Source organism: Sorex fumeus, unplaced genomic scaffold (assembly GCF_029834395.1).
Source record: "Sorex fumeus unplaced genomic scaffold, SorFum_2.1 ptg000032l, whole genome shotgun sequence".
Taxonomy (NCBI): Eukaryota; Metazoa; Chordata; class Mammalia; order Eulipotyphla; family Soricidae; genus Sorex; species Sorex fumeus.
In genome coordinates, this window is record NW_026606089.1 from 2,034,055 (window position 1) to 2,040,763 (window position 6,709).

Consider the following 6,709-nt stretch of genomic DNA (forward strand, 5'->3'; position numbering starts at 1 on the left):
TCTACAGTTCTGTGTTCACTTTGGGAGCATGATACCAAATATGCAAAGTGCCAAAAAGTTCCAGGCTTTGAATCACCCCAAATTGTTGGAATTTTGGAAACTCAGTTGACTGTTGGTACTAGAAGCATCTCGATGGCTTAAATTTTATTTTCATATTGTTCCTCTCAGTGTTGAAGGAGATTTTTAGTCTCACAGATTTTTTTCATCACCCTCTTGTTCCTTACAGAAAATTTTCAAAATCCATCTGTATTGGGAACTGCACATACTCTGCAGCTTTCCCTTCCCGTGGTGAACAATGAGCTTCCCTAACAGGAAGTGTCTGCAACTACTCCAGAGTATCTGCTCCAGCTGGTAGTTCTGCTTGGCTCCTGCCCTCAGACTCTGGCACCTCTTTCCAACCACTGATGGGTAGTGCCTATCTTTACCAACATTTCAGCACAGCAATGCTCTCTGGAGTGTTTCACCAGAGTCATATATCCACCTCAGCTGCTTCCTACCTGAGTGTTTTGGAATGGGATATTGCAGGAAGTGCTGAAGAGATGTCTTCCATGGGAGACTTTTTTGTGACTATTCTTGACCAAGGCACCGCTGTCTCTTCCATATCTATGGCAGCTCGCTATGAGAAAATCCTAGATACCAACAACACGGTGTCTGTGTACCCATCACTTTCTGCCAGTCTTGTGGAGAGAACACCATTTCTGGTTCCACATTAGAGTCAAAGCCTGTCACTTCCCTACCAGGAAGGAAGCCAGGTGTATTACTATCATCCAGGCACTCTGGGAACTCTCCTTTCCTGTCTGCAGTTCTATGACTCCATTTCATACACAGGGCTAAATGGCTCTACCCCCAAGCTTACAGCAACTCATCGTGAGAAATGGTTATGGTTCTCAAGGTGGTCCAGCCCGCAAATAACCAAATACCAGACTTCTACTCTGGAGTCGACTTCTCTCTGTCTGCTCAAACTATCACAGAATCGAGTTATCAAGGTGAGTAAAACGGAGAGAAAGAAAATTCAAAAATTGGGGTCAAATAAGAGGAAAACTGTCCGTAGAGAGGTGGTATTCATATACACTGAGATTTTTAAATTAAAAAAAAAAACTCAGTTCAAGTTTACTCCCCTCACTCATTTTACAGCATGTTATTTTCACACTCAATATAAGAGCTCCGAATGGAGATTTGAAGTTATGATAGTATAATGGACATCTAAGTTTCTTATAATGAAAAGTCAGGAGCAGAGTAAAGAATGCCACATTTTTTCCCTTGTTATTTTATTTTTTTAATTTTTATTAGTTAAACGTCATGAGGGACAGTTGTAGACTTACAAATTATTGTGATTCAAGTTCATTTATACAATGATGGAGTACCTATCCCTCCACCAGTGTCCATTCTCCAGCACCACGGTTCCCAGTATTCCTCCCACCACCCATACCCCCCATCCCACTCAGCCTTTGTGGCAGGAAATGCTACATTTTTCACTGTTCTATGTCAGCAGGCCTCAAGAATTACCACACTAAAAGTAAAATACATGTCTTAAACTAGTATTTTGTTATTTTCTTAAGAAGTTTCAGAACTCTAATTGTAATGGTACTACTTTAACTTTCCCTTCCATAAATGAACAGCAAGGTTCTGAATACACTTGTGGTTCAGAGATTCTGACTCAAATCATGAAACCTAGAATCTGTACCTCAGCACAAATATCATGCTAAATTAGTGCTTCATTCATACTGTTATTCTATGATATTAACGCCCTTTTATTTTTCCATGAAAGTGTCAATTTATAATTGACAGTACAATACATTACAATACATTACAAAGCTAAGCTCTATATGGCACTTATTAGTTTGTAAAAGTAAAGTAAAGGCCCTCCTGTTGATCATCAATTTGCTCGTGCGGGCCCAGGAACGTCTCCATTGGAGACTTTGTTTTTACTGTGTCTGGCATATCGAATACTCTCGGCAGCTTGCCGGGCTCTCCGAGAGGGGAAGAGGAAACGAACTCGGGTCGGCCATGTTGGCTGCGTGCAAGGCAAATGCCCTACCCGCTGTGCTATCGCTCCATCGGTATTAGTTTGAAAATCTATAATTACTTAAAAATAACTTTTGTTTGGAGGACGTTGAATCTGTGTCATAGACCGAAGGGCTCAGGTATTACTCCTGGATCTGTGCTGGGGATCACTGCTGAAGATGCTTAGGAGATCATAGGTGATTCGAAAGATCAAACTGAGTTCAGGTGTGCGCAGGGCCATTGCCTTAACAAATGTACTATCACTCTTCCCAAGTCTCTTATTTTTCAAGTTAGTTTACACAGAAATTCTTACAAATACAAAGAAAACAAAAAAAAAAAGCACTACATGACAAACAGTAAGAACTACAACATTTAACTCCAATCTTTGAGCACAGGACTTGTCCATTATCCGAAGAATACCCAGTAACAATCCATTGCCTATTGCTGGTAGGTGCACAGTTGTTGCACCACTAGTTTTGTGGACCAAATATCTCATTTCACAGGCACTGATTTCTTCCTTGTTTCCTTTTTAGTGATGAATTTCCTGGGGATGGAGACTTCCCTGATATCACAACCTTCAGGTAAGACATTTGGTCTGACACAAATTTCCGAATTGCCCACATCTTGCAGTAGCAGGATTCAAAGACCTGTGAGTAATCCACCACCAGAGTTTCGGGAAGTTCCCATAATATCTCCAGCCAAAGTAACCTGGCGCTGACCCCAACTCCATCTCAGGACCAAAAAGTTAAGTATTTTGATCAGATGAAAACTGGGCTTTCAAAACCTCTCGAGACCTACCAGATCCCCGTAGACCTAGAACAATGCAAAGATCTGCAGGTAATGAACACCACTGACACCATCACTCTGAAGCAGGTGCAAGAAAATTCAAGTGGCACCAAGGGGACCTCCGATGCAGAATGGAAGAACAAAAAGGAGGCTTCTGAAACTCTTGAGGGAGAAGCCAAGGCCAAAATCCAGCCAAAAGTCTGAGAATGCTTGCTAAGGGGAGCAGGGATTGTTTGTAATGCTGCAGTCAGTGAGAGGTGTCCTGTGACCACAGCCAAAACTAACAGCAAATCTCAGAAAGCTGCCTCCAGCAGGTTCAGCAAGACAAAGAGCCTTGGGCAGGAGAAGATAAAAAACACCAGAGAAAACTCTAAGAAAGCTAATGAGTGTAAGCAGCTAGGGAACAAGGTCAAGGCAGAAGAAAAGCCCACCATTGGCAAGATGAAATGCAAGAAAAGTCAACTTGAGTTTTTCCAAGAGACCTTTAAAAAGCCCCGCCGCAACCTAGGCATACACATGCTGGATTCGGTCCAAGTGTTTCATGCTCTGGGGAAGAAGAGTGATCCAAAACCTGGAATCTCTTCCTCCCAGGTCCTGAGTAGCTCAAAGAAGCCTAAAGATGTCAAGCCATCCTCAGCTGTCAAGCCATGGCTAGGTGCTACAGGGGATGGAAAAGGCCTTGAGATAACTCAGGTCAAAGCACAGAAACCAAGTAGCCGTGCTGAAAAACGCTCATCTCCATCCAAGTCTGAGCTGCCACCTCCTGGGAGGTCAAATTGGTACCTTTGCCGTTTCTTACCATGGAGAGTCCCCAACTAGACCTGTTCCTCAGAGACGACAATCTGTGGACCCACATCGTCCTGCTGCAGCTTACCCTGCCAAGCCCGGCTCTACCAATGCAGCTCAGCCAACTACTGCCAGTTCTTCCCGGTCAAACACTCCATTTTTGTTGATTCTCCCAAACTTTCTCAGTCCATTTCAACCAACCCATTTCGACCAGGTTTGCAGAACCCTACTAGCCAGCCTATTCGTGACCCCACAGCTTCTAGACCTCCTCCCTACAACAGCAGCTGGCATTTCCCTCCAGCTGGTACCTCCTCCTGCTTTGTGGACAAGCGGCAGTTGACAACCAAACGTCAGAGTCAGTTTCTCCTCCAAGATTTCCGTTTCCAACCGATTCCATGGAGAAAGCCCAATGTTCCCGAGCCAGACATGTCAAAGCCCATCACCAAAGAGCAGAGACCAGAGCGTGAGGCTATGAAAAGGAAGGCTCAGAAGGAGCGTGAGAACGCTGCCAAACACACATCTTTGGGTGAAAGTGCAGAACGTTATTGAGAGGTAAAAAGAGATGGACATGTCTTTCTACTATGGCTATGTAATGGGAGTAGCTGGAATGGTAGGTTCCACTTGAGGTACCAGATGGTTTTCCTAGGCAAACACTGACATGCCATACACATTTTATTTATTCTAATGTATTTTTTTCAAATTAAAGAGATGCATCATAGTTAATTGGTTGTTAATAAAAGTTATGAATTTTTAGATGCTGTCAACTGTGGTTGTTTTTGGGAGTGGCTTGGGTTTGAAGGATGTGATGGGAAAGAATGGGAAGTTAGAGACAGGAAAAAGGGTGAATACACAAGACTCTACGAAATACAAACTTGTTCCAGGGTTATAAAGCCCATCAGATGAGAAATTGCATGTGTATGATGAAGAGTGGGGTAGGGTCAGAGGAAGATTATAGCCTACAGGGCATTTGCTCTGCAAACAAGAAGGACTCAGTTCATTTCTTGCAGTCTTTTATGGTCCCCAGAGACCCACCAGATGTGAAACTTGAGCACAGAGCCAGAGATAAGGTCATAGCACAATCAAGTATGCCCCATACCTGGTGTCCTCCACAAAAAAAAATGGGAGAAATGGCACGATCTGCAGTATTTGGTTAAAAGAATAATTTTGGAATAGGCTGAGGAAGGCAGATGAGTCTAAGATGACCAGAAGAAAAGTAAAAATTCTTCCATGGAGGCTGTGTTTACGCCTCATGGCCACTTTTGGAAAATAACCAAATTTGAGACACATCACTAAAAGGTTTGGGTGGTCTATCCATAAATGATGGCTGGGGGATTCGAACTCATACACTGGGGAATAAACCTGCCAGATGAGTGATCAAAGCCCTCAGAGTCATTCAAGGATGACTCTTAACAGGGACAAAACCAAGAGAACAATTGAAGCATGAAGCCTGAAGATCAGCTCCTGGGAGATGCAAAGATATGTCACCATGTCCTCGGGGCCTCTGTTCAGCACCCCTAACTGCAACATTTCACTTATTCCCAGCAATATTCAGAGTTGCTGTTACAGTGACACTTCACTAGCGTGTTTTCACAATGCGGTCCATTGCCTCTGTTAGTCTTTGGATTTGTAAATTCCCCAAGGTAGCCAAGCCAGTTATCAGGAAATTTCTGGTGGGTGGAGCTCAAATTATATTAGCTTGAGGGTCTGGTCCTTGGTCTTCCATGGTCCCTGGTTCCTGTAGCCTGCTCTAAACATCGCTGTTAACTGCAGCTCACAGAAGAACCGACGTTATAAATGGCTTTGGGGCTGCGTTGCCGGAGGTACTAAGACATGCACACTAGGTCACCACTTCCAAAGCAGTAGGTACCGGTTCTCCTTCACCCGGGAAGGTGGTGGAGGAAAGAGATGGCCCTAGGAGACTCAATGGGGTGATGGATGAATGGAAGGGAAACCGGGACGGGTAGAGAACTGGACAGCTGGTGATCATCATGGGATAGTTGGTGGATGTTTTTCAAATACGTTAAAATATTATTTGTAAATACGATTCAAAACAAAAATACGAAAATAAGATAGGTTCCAAAGAACAGGTTACATATAATACCGAGAGAACTGAAAGGGCTGGCATTCATTCTGGAGCTTCCAATCATACCATTTACTAAATATGTTATTTTCACATCACTTAGCTGTGGAGAGGAATAGTGAGAAACAGAATGCCACCAGAAAAGCAAACTGGATGACCACCTTCAAAAAAAGCCAGGTGGAAGGTGTTCACATGGATGCCAAGTGCAAATATATGTTAACAGGAACATATTTTTAACTAACTCTGTTTGGTACCAGTAAATACTTTGTTGAAAATGGGGGGAAATGAACGCAGTTTCTGACTGACCTGAGACGAACCAGTTAATAGGTATTCCCAGGAAAGGGTAATTGACTGGCTGGGAACAGAAAAACGTGAAAAGTGTTTTGCTACCTTTAATGTATGGTTAGAGGAAAATGATCCCAATCAACTCTCAAAACTAACAAGCTTCAACTCCCTTGAAAGAAAGTTGTATTAACTGAGGAAAAAATGCTGGGAGAAAAGTCTGAAATGATGAGAAAACAGACAATAAGTGTAAAAGGAAGGGCTTGAAATTTGGCGAAAACAAAGCTTGAAACAACAAGATCTAGTGGGAACATGATCTACTGGGAATGGGATCTGAGGAGGAAAAGAGCAATATCAGGGATGGGAACAAGGAAAACCAAGTTAATGAAAACTTAGCTAGCTGACCATGGGCAACATTGTTCCAAGAATAACAGAACTTACCAAGGAATTTACTTTAATTTTCTTTTTTTATATGGTCAATTACAACATGTATTTTTGCCTTCTTCAAACACAATTTGGAGTGTTCATTTCTTTCTCAATATTCTGTTCATTTGTGTAAGCCTCTTAAACAACTGTTGGATAACAGAATTATTTGATCAGACTTATTTTTTACTTTAATGTTTAGTTGTGATTACTGAAAACTAGGTCTAAAGTGAAGTTTGTCTTGATTGGTACAAGTAGAGAAGGGAGGACTAAGGATGGAATTAGAGATTATAGGGTACCACATTTAGTTCCTAATAAAACAAGTAAAGCACAGTGTCCCAAATAGAC